Genomic DNA, 11,217 nt, shown 5'->3' with positions numbered 1-11,217 from the left:
AGTTAACCAGTTGTTAACCATCAGTTAACCAGTAGTTAACCCGCAGTTAACCAGTAGTTAACCAACAGTTAACCAGTAGTTAACCAGTTGTTAACCAGTTGTTAACCAGTAGTTAACCAGTTGTTAACCATCAGTTAACCTGCAGTTAACCAGTTGTTAACCATCAGTTAACCAGTAGTTAACCAGTTGTTAACCCGCAGTTAACCAGTTGTTAATCATCAGTTAACCAGTAGTTAACCAGTTGTTAACCCGCAGTTAACCAGTTGTTAACCAACAGTTAACCAGTAGTTAACCAGTTGTTAACTAGTTGTTAACCAACAGTTAACCAGTAGTTAACCAGTAGTTAACCAGTTGTTAATCAGCAGTTAACGAGTTGTTAACCAGTTGTTAACCAGTTGTTAACCAGCAGTTAACCAGAAAATAACCAGCAGTTAACCTGTTGTTAACCAACAGTGAACCAACAATTAAGCAGTTAACCAGTCACCAATCAGTAGTTAGCCAGTAGGTTTCCAACAGTTAAACTGTTGGAAACTACCAGTACACCAGTAGTGAACCAGTAATTAATCTGCAGTTAATTAGTAGGTAAGCAGTCGTTCACTGATAGTTAGGCGTCAAGTAACCATTAGTCAATCAATACTTAACTAGTAAACATCATATTAAACCATCAATTAACTAGTAGTAAAATCATAGCTAACTAGTAGTTAATAGCTGTAACCTATTAGTACACCATCACTTAACCAGAACTTACCCAGTTGGTAACCAGTAGTTAATGGGCAGTTAACCAGTAGTTAACCTGTAGTTAACCTGTAGAGAGTCAGTAGTTAATCAATAGTCAACAGCTAACAAGTATTTGTCTGGCTGTTAAAAAGTAGTTTATAACTAGTTAACTCAAAGTTAACTAGTAGTAAACCAGTACTTAATCAGTAGTTAAACTGCAGTTAACCAGTGGTTAACCATAACGTAACCAATAGTTAATCAGGGACATTTGGGAGATTTGTTCTTGAATTGACATAAATAATGATAAATATTCCTAAATAAACATCTCAAAGTTCTGTCCACATCTTTCTATCTGACACAGTTTCCAGATTACTGGTTAACATTTACTGGAGTCAGAGAAGAACGACATCACTCATCTCATGTGAAAACCTCGTTTTCCTAAAGAACGGAGTAGGGTTTGTTAACGTCCAGAAAGGTGAAGCTGAGATGACGTTCGATCACCTCAAGTGTGCCGTTCCTGATCTAGGAGAGTCCTCTGCTGCTGCCCTGCAAACGTTCCAGGATGTTCTGAATGGTGGACAGGTGGAGAACGTGCAGCCGCTCTAACCTGACGCTGAAAGCTCTTGATGAAGGTTCTTTATCTCAGACGAGCTTTAGTTAGATCATCATTTCAGCCTCAGGCTCCTCATAACACAAACTGATTCTATTTCCTCTGCTTTGTGTGTGTGTGTGTGTGGGGGGGGGGGTCTTATTAATGAGCCCATTTTCTGGGGTCATGACCTCAATCATAAAGCGCTCCAACTGAAAATATTTCCATTTGTGCTGCAGACCCAAATCCACCCGTGAGCCAACATGAATGTACAAACTCACTGGATAACAATGGCTCTGCACCACTGACATGCACATGTGTGCACAAACACAACACTCCGGTTGTGTACTGTAGAAGATCCAGTTATGTTCATCAGAGCATTTGTTTAGTTTACAGAGATTTGGTTTAAAGATTTCAGTTGAAATTCATTTCTGACTCAACCCGAGCTCCACAACTTTAACACCGACAGATCCGTTAGAGCCACAATGTATGTCGCTGCAAAATATAAAATATAACTGCTCTGTGTTTGTGTTGTTGTTTATGTTGTTCATATTTCAGCAAATCAGCTTTCACTGAGATAGTTTATGCCACACATTATTTAAATATTGTTTTTTTTGTCATAAATAAAGAGAAATTTTGCTTTTTTTTGTACAAATGAAATAGCTTTTCACTATTGATCATAGAAATGCCTTCTAAAATTAGTCTACCTGTGTACCAGGTGATCATCCCACTGCAGTAAATCTCCTCCAATCAAAACTTTATTCATCGTAAGTCAAAAACGACGTTTTATCCTTTTACTGCTCAGAACTCACTTGGTTTGTCCTCATCTTCTTACCGACTTTCTGCTGATGTTAATCTGAGTATAAACAGGAGATTGTTGGTTTATGATCCAAAAGATTAAATTAAATAAGATTAAATAAATAAGCTACACATAGTTTTTAAAATTATCATTTCATTTCTCTTTATTGTGGCGGTCAACTTTTGATTGGAAGATTGCAGGTTGGATTCCCGCCTTGTGTTAAAGTGTCAGCTGGACGGTTTTCAGAGGTTTTCCTTCTATTTGTTATACGTTGTTATAGAGGCTTTGCATTTGGATTACAGTCTGCCAAGATATTTTTCACTTTTATTTTTTATTCTATTCTTGGGCTTCATCATTTAAATATTTATTGCTAATATAGAGGATAAAAATGTGATTTGATTTATTTGTTGGATCTGTTTGACCTTCATCTCTTTTCTCTGAACTTGTGTTGTTCCAGACAGTGTCTGACTTCTTCCTTTCAAGAAAGTTGCTTTTCAAACTAAAATGTTGCTGTCAAATACTTTAGAATTAGTTATGTGATTAATTGTGCTTTAACACTGCAGTAGTTGCTCAGCACTAGCTTAAATAAAGATTGTAAATCAGCATGAATGACAATAAGAACTCTACTAGACTACATATGCAGCCAGTTATGAAGTAATATGTGAGTGAATGATGGGGGGGGCAGCAGGGTGACACAGCCTTTCCTCCTGAGCTGGAGGGTAAATATTGTTGTTGGACTGTAAAGCGTTTCCTCTGGATGTTTCAGAGGCTCCATGCCCCCCCCCATTAAAGCTCTGTCGAGCCATAGTTGAGTTGATGGACCGGTGATGATCAGCTGATAAACTCCAGCACAGAGGAAGCAGAAGAATCAATACTGTATCTGTGTGAGCTTAGAGGCAACAGCAGCTGCAGACGCAAACGTTCTCCAGTCTGTAGGTTTGAACCGGAGCTCCACCGTCGGTCTCTTTGACCAAATGTTATGGTTTTCCCAGCATGTAGGATGTGGGAATACTTCAGAACAGAGAATAGTGATCTGACTGTTCCAGATGCTGATTGTTGCTCCTGTTATCGTTGTACAGACTCGATCCACATGTTTTGCTTCGTCTGTGTGGGTGGAGTCTCCTGCCTCAGGTGGAGGACTTTAAAAATCTTGGGGTCTTGCTCACGAGTGAGAGAAGATCGGAGTGTGAGATCGACAGACGGATTGGAGCGCCGTCCGCCGTTATGTGGTCGCTGCACCAGAGAGCTGAGCCAGAAAGCAAAGCTCTCAATTTATCAGCCAATCTTTGTTCCATTACTCAGTACTACAAGCGGCTGAAGTGAGTTTCCTCTGGAGGGCGGCTGGACGCTCCCTTAGAGATAAGGGGAGAAGCTCGGAGTAGAGCTGCTTCCTCTCCACATCCAGAGGAGCCGGTTGAGGTCCGGATGGCTCCTGGACGTCTCCCTGGATGTCTCCATGGAGAAGTGTTCCGGTCATGTCCCACCGGGAGGAGGCCCCGGACAAGACCCGAATGGGTTTGTCCGCAGTTTCTGTTGTGCCCCCGCCTGTTTTTACCCACACTGACATAAATGGACACTCAGTGGGTTAGCTCGCTACGCTAGCCAGCCACCCGGTGGATGACGTAGCATGCTAGCAAGCTCCGCTGTAGTGAGCTAGCATCTCCGCTGTAGTGAGCTAGCATCTCCGCTGTAGTAAGTTAGCATCTCCGCTGCATTGAATTAGCATCTCCACTGTATCGAGCTAGTATCTCCACTGTATCGAGCTAGCAAGCTCTGCTGTTTTGAGTTAGCAAGCTCCGCTGTATAGAGCTAGCATCACTGCTGTAGTGAGCTCTATTGTAGAAAGCTAGCAAGCTTCACTGTAGCAAGCGGATGGATTGTATTGAGGTTGTATCTCCATTGTATAGAGCTAGCATCTGCGCTGTATAGAGCTAGCATCTCTACTGTATAGAGCTAGCATCTCTGCTGTATCGAGCTAGCATCTCAGCTGTATAGAGCTAGCATCTCTACTGTATAGAGCTAGCATCTCTACTGTATAGAGCTAGCATCTCTGCTGTATCGAGCTAGCATCTCAGCTGTATCGAGCTAACATCTCTGCTGTATAGAGCTAGCGGGCTCTGCTGTAATGAGCTCCGCTACAATAAACTAGCAAACTCCGGTGTAGCGATCTTGTGAGCTCCAGAGTATCAAGCTACCAAGATCTGCTAGCGATCTAGCACGCTTCACTGTCTGCTGGGCAGCTGGCTAGCATAGCAAGCTAACCCACTGAGTCTCTACTTAAGTCAGTGTGGTCAAACACATGAACACCGCCACAGAAACTGCAGACAAACCCATTTGGGGACCACATGGCCTTGCTGGCTGGGCTTAGAGGAGCTGGAGGAAGTGACCGGGGAGAGGGAAGTCTGGACATCTTTGATTTTTGTCCTCACGACCCGGTCCGGATGAGAGGAAGAATTGTAATGAAGAACACATGATAGTAGAAAATGTCAGCTGTTGGTAAATAAGTCTTTAGAGTGGAAGAATTACACACACATTTATGTACAAGGGACTCCTCAGACTGCCCCCTTCAGGTTGAGTGTTGCTCTGCAGTCCAGATCTGATGGACCTGATGCTCTCTGATCTCTGGGCGTCTACGTCGTCCTGAATGTTCGAATGGAAAAACAAAGATGGATTTTGAATATAGGGCAGCTACAGACTAACAAACCTACTCCAAAAAACAGTCCAGCTTTCAAAGATCACAACTTTGCTTCAGTTTGATGTTATTATGAAGGACCTGGAAACAAAACCACTAACCTGTGACTGTTTTTAATTAATTTATTTGTTTTATTTCATCATATTTATTTATTTTTTAGCGTATTTTAATTCTACGACATGTCTTAGGTGTGTGCAATATTTGCCTCTTGACCAGGACTCCCTTGAAAGATTATTATCAGGAAAATGACCAATATTTTGGAGGTTCTGGACCTCCTGATGCTCTAACTTCACATCTTTGAACAAAATAAAAAAAGAAGCAAACAGACGTACATTCTTTGCACCTTCATCACATTTTGGATTCGCGTGCAGCTAGACGGTAAACAAACAAACTAAAACAGGAATTTGGAGCAGATGATGCAGATTTAAGCTCTGAGTTCACACATGTGCACACACATGCACAGATTCCTGGTTTCACTCAGCTGTGACAGCTCTCCTGTGCACGACAGCTGAAGTATTTCTGCATCCGTCTGCTATTCTCTGCACTACATATATTTAATGGCATTTAGTGCACACGCATGCAGATCAGCCTCTTCAAAAAGTCTTTATCTTTAGAGAAACTTTCAACATCTTTCAAAGCAGTCACCCTGGCAGCCTATCTGTCGCAGTACACCAGCCACCCAATAACAGCCATCCACATGAATAATCCAGCACACCCCCGTGGCAAACTGTCTTAATGCAGATACTGGAGAGCTGCGAGGTGATGCTGAGGTGATTAGTAGGATAATATTATGAAATATTGAAGAGCGTGTTGAGCGAGGTGGGGGGGACAAGCTGTAACCTACATGCAACACCAGAGACGCCTCGAAATTCTTCAGTGTAAACACATAAATCTGTGTTTGGAAATGATCCTGGGAGGTGATCACTGAACGTTCAGGGAGTCCCAAACGTTTCTCTTAGCAGCCAAATAACCAAACCTGATTTTTCTGCATCTGAATTCAGCTCACGCATAAACATTATTTTCATCTTTGTTATTAGAGGTTCTTACTTATGTTGTGTTGAAGTTGAATCGTGTCATTGTCTTTACGACTCGACTAATGGGTTCATGTGTCCGACTGAAGTCAACATGGATGAGAGGTGAAACGTTTTAGACATTTTCATCTTTTTTTTATATACCGTATCTTCCAGAGTAAATGTCACAGTTTTTTTTCGTAGTTTTGCCAGGGATGCGACTTAGACTCAGGAGTGATTTATTTGTCTTTTGTTTTGTTTTTTTGACATAAATAGGCTCATATTTGTTATTTTCCCGTTAAACATGGGTTGTCCTTTAGCATTTGTTTCCTCTAACAACCACTAGAGGACGCTGCTTCTGAGAGTAGGTATTTGCTACAGTGTCAGGAGAAGAAGTGTCGTCCAAAACAAATATGAAAAAGAATCTGACTGTTTTCCTCTATATTTCTCTTATACAGATCAAAGGATTACTTTTGTTGTATTTATTTATTTTCTAGGCTTGGTGGATTTGTTCTGAAACATCAGACTTTTCTCCCAAAAACTGCGACTTATACTCCACAGCGACTCATATATGGTTTTCTTCTTCTTGATTAGACATTTTTTGCTCTTGTGGCTTTTACTCCGGAAAATACAGTATTTCTTGTTAAAAAAAACGAAAATAAAAAAATAAACAACAAAACGATCTTTTATTGTAGATGCGAATTCTGATGTGTGATGTCAAATGAATGTGTCATGTTTTAGTTAAGGACAGAGAACCAACAATCCTCTTCATTCCACAAATTAATGTCAATTTTACAGTGTTCAGTTATATTGGGTCAAATCAGGATCAGTGAATGAAAAAAACAGATTAAAGATAATGAAAAAATAGATTGAAAACTTGAAAAATGGTAATTGTAACTAAAAATATTTGAAAATTTGAAAACTGAAAAAAATGGAAAATTTGAAAACAATATGTTTTGAATATTTAAAAAAAAATAAAATAAGATTAAAAAAAAAAACTTGAAAATTTGAGAAAAAAAAACCCTAAAAATGTGAAAAAATGTTTTTAAAATTTGAAAACAAAAATGTTTTTTTCAAATTAAAAACATTTTTTAAATGTCAATTTATTTCTAATTTCAAATTTCTTGATTTCAAATTTTTTAAATATTTCTTCAGTTACGTTTATTTTTCAATGTGTTGTTTCGTTCACTTTAAGCTGACCCTGATCTGACCCCGTACAGTTACTACAAAAACATGTCAAAGTGGACAGATGTGTGTCTATGTGTTTGCGCACGCACACGTACACTCTACCTATGTGCAAGCGGGTGTGGGGTCCACCCCCTTCTCTGGCATGTTCTAATTGGCTGGACACACCTGCACCAGGTGGAGAGCCTGGACATGTGAAATCATGCTGACACTGCGGCCCTCGAGGGCTGGAGTTACCTATCTCTGATCTGGATTATCTCTGGGTGTGAATGTGACTGTTGCCCGGTGACAGATTGGCGACCTGTCCAGGGTGTATCCTGCCTTCACCCACGGGTATCCGGTTAGGCTCTGACAGCCCAGGCGGTTTAGAAAATGGATGGATTTATATTTTTGTGCTTTTTTTTTGATAGCCTCTCTCTGATCCATGCACACATCCTTCAAGATCGACCAAATAAGCCCCCCTGCTGTACAGTAATGATTATATAAGTAGGCAATCATTCTCCCATCATCCTACAATCATCCATCACATGCGTAATCTGTGATCCTCACATGAGTCTGCAGGAATCCTCAATTTAAAAATAGTGAATTACAATAAAATGTTATTTTAAGTAAGTTTAAAAAAAGATAAAACTTAGGTGACTACGTGAAAATACATTTCCATTAAATATACAACAATGAAGGTGAAGGGTTGGCAACCTGGGGGCGCATACATCACAGTTACAACAAAAAGCACTTGATCTGTTGTCTGTTTGTATCGAAAAAAAATCAGGTTTGAGTGACAGTCTCCTCTCAAAATGAGCTTTTTCCTCCTGTGGGATTATAAGGAAAGGGTTACCCATCTGTCTCTTTAGGTGAGGCCTGTTTTTTAAAGAATGAGACCAAATATCCACGAGCTCTTTGAGCTGAGAGTTGTGTCTGACCGGCACCGGCCTTCTTTGTGTCCTTCAGTGTGAGGCAGAGTGTTTCGGGGATCCAGGTCACTGAGCGTCTCTGTAGGATAAAGACTTCAGCTCCATGTTGGCAGCAATGACTCCTCGAGTCTTCAGGTGGAATGCACTAAACTACAAAACGTTGTCACTTTTGTGATTTAGTCAGAAGAAGCCTGTCTGACAACAAGCTGCATACACATGTGCAAAGCATTGGAGGAAAGATTCTCTACAGTCAAAAGGAAGCAAGATTATAGCATAGATTTAGAGTCTTGCCTTCAAAATGTCTTTCTGTGTTTTACCCCACACTCAGTGTGAAGTATTGTTTGTACCACTCTGCCTTCATTACTGAGCGCTTCTCTCTGGACCTGATCTTCTGGTTCTGATCCTGCTTTGTCTCTGATTGTCTGCCGCCTGCCCTGACCCTCACCTGACTCTGACAACTCTGGTTACAGGAGCATGGTACCATGTTCTGACAGCATAGTACCATGTTCTGACGGCATAGTACCATGTTCTGACAGTATAGTAACATGTTCTGACAACATAGTACCATGTTCTGACAGCATAGTACCGTGTTCTGACAGCATAGTACCATGTTCTGACGGCATAGTACCATGTTCTGACGGCATAGTACCATGTTCCGACACCATAGTACCATGTTCCGACACCATAGTACCATGTTCTGACAGTATAGTACCATGTTCCGACACCATAGTACCATGTTCCGACACCATAGTACCATGTTCCGACACCATAGTACCATGTTCCGACAGCATAGTACCATGTTCTGACAGTATAGTACCATGTTCTGACAGCATAGTACCATGTTCTGACAGCATAGTACCATGTTCCGACACCATAGTACCATGTTCTGACAGTATAGTGCCATGTTCTGACAGCATAGTACCATGTTCCGACACCATAGTACCATGTTCCGACAGTATAGTGCCATGTTCTGACAGCATAGTACCATGTTCTGACATTATAGTACCATGTTCTGACAGCATAGTACCATGTTCCGACACCATAGTACCATGTTCCGACACCATAGTACCATGTTCCGACAGTATAGTGCCATGTTCTGACAGCATAGTACCATGTTCTGACATTATAGTACCATGTTCTGCTTCATCTTGATGTCTCCTCATCTGCAGTGAGTTTACTCAAACGTGTTGTGCTGCTTCTACTTACTGGGGAATAATTCCTTTCAACCACTGATTTTCTAAAGTCAGGGTTGTCAATCAAAGCTGGATGAAATGATTGCATTCTGGATTCAGGGATGTCGTTGGTCTGGAATGTCCCCGGCTGTAAAATGTTTGGTTAAAACGACCTCCATGCTGCAGCGACCTGCTGGTGAAGCAGAATTCATGAACATGACTAAAACTGTGAAGAATACAAATACACTCATGAATTTTAAGCGTTTTGTCCAAATGTGAACCCCAGACATACGAGCTGACAGTGATACAGTCATGTTAACATACAGAGCTGCCCCCATGCGTTTTCAGGCTGAAGTTGTCAATTTTTCTCCTGTGCAAAATCGTTACAGAGGACAAAGGCACAGAGGTGTTCCAGCTTTGCTCTGCAGCTCTAATGAGGAGAAGGAAGGAGGCAGCAGTAGTAGAGTACTTTGCTACTCTACTAGTTGGTCACCCACTACTTAACTCAAAATGTTATGTTCTGGTTAGGTTATGTGAGCTGGAGGCTTCATTTATGGTCAATGTGTTCACTTACATAGAAGGTCCATCGCAGACCCATGAATAAACTCATTCACATTCACATCGCTCCGCGATCCAACACCTCCAGGAACAATGTTTTACCCCTCCACTTTGACTCGTTTACCCCTCCATTGTGACTCTTTTATTAAAGAAAAATAAAAAGTTTGTAAATGATATAAAGTAACTTTAAAGTCAGAAGTGAGAAAGTAGAAAAGGCTAAAAAAACAAACTGAAATTTTAACTCATTTACAGACAGCTGAACTACAACAGTTTGACACATTTTTATGCGTCTTATCCTGTACAATAAAAAAAAACGATGGATGTCAATAAACACAACCAGAATTAAAGTGGACCGGATTGTAAAGCAGATTTTATATTTTTTAAAAATTAAGGAATTTTAAATGTGTGTGAAAAATATGAACTCGGATTTCATTTTAGTTTGTTAGATTTACATTTCTGGCAGTAATGCAACAACAGTAAAATGAACTGTATTTTTATTTAATCACTGATAACATTACACTTATTACTTTTGCTGCACTGAGATGATCACATGTAGCACGGTGTCTTTTATTTTGAAAGGAACGCAGGTAAATTCTGTCAGAATGTTTATGTTTTATTCATGCAAAATGAAACACATCTCATTTTTGTTTGTCATAATAGTAGCAAAAGCTTAAATACAAATCTGTATTTTGTGTTTTTAAAGGGTGAATGAAGACTTTGTGGCTCTACTGGTTTGTAGTCAGTGAGAAATCAACCTGGATGACTCTTTCAGAGCTGAAGGTTGCAGACGGTTTATCTACTCCCAGGTTTCTGTGCAGAAACATGCATGATGTACATGTATGTCTGCATATTTTCTGCAGCATCTTTAACTCCACCTGCATTCAGAAGAAGTCAGTTGTTTATTGGAAGTGTAGCGTCCTCTCAGTTGTCAGGCGGTTGCATCAGCTTCTGTTTATTCCTCACACAGACTTCGCCTGTCAGTGTTGTCTCTCCTGTCAGAGGGATTTGAGCTGAAACTGATGCTCTTCGTCGAGCGTTTCTCTTTCTGAAGACAGAGCACACGAGTGAAGCTCAGGCTTTGTGTGAAATTGTTCATTTTTTTCTTGTGCCTGCTGTGAGTTGGAACAGTGTTGTGATTAAACGCCGCCTGACTGATCCTCTCCAACAGGAGCGGTGTCAGAACGGGCTCCGCTCTGGATTACACGGCTCCCTCCTGATCCCCCCAGGTGTTAAAACCAAAACCTTAAAGAGAGGAGGAAGCTCTGTCATGAGTCGGGGTGACACGAACACTCCTCCTTTCTTATGTTCTTCACCTTTTTTATGAAGAGTGACGGCGACGAATTAGCTGCAGAAAATCAAGAAATGTCCCCTTAAGATTAAAGATGTCGACTCTACTGCTCCTTCGGCCGGGTCTAGGTGTGTGGGGGATGTATGTGAAGACGTTTAAAGCCAACAGGTACGCTTGAGAGTGTGAACAGGCCCCGCCCCTTTTAGACTAACACTTACACCTGACAGTAATGATGATAAACTACCAGCATCTTGTTGCTTTATGATCCCCCTCCCCTCACGCTTGTAATCTTCCTC

The 11,217-nt window shown here is 40.9% G+C and overlaps 1 protein-coding gene across 1 annotated transcript in view; it reads left to right on the top strand.

Moving 5' to 3' along the window:
• Positions 1-11,217, top strand: part of plch2a (phospholipase C, eta 2a) — a 94,620-nt gene that overhangs the window by 5,631 nt on the left and 77,772 nt on the right. The gene's annotated exons all lie outside the window — the stretch shown is intronic.

This window comes from Oryzias melastigma, linkage group LG7, assembly GCF_002922805.2.
Source record: "Oryzias melastigma strain HK-1 linkage group LG7, ASM292280v2, whole genome shotgun sequence".
Lineage (NCBI taxonomy): Eukaryota > Metazoa > Chordata > Actinopteri > Beloniformes > Adrianichthyidae > Oryzias > Oryzias melastigma.
The sequence above is the reverse complement of the archived record's forward strand: the minus strand, read 5'-3'. Positions and strand labels throughout refer to the sequence as shown.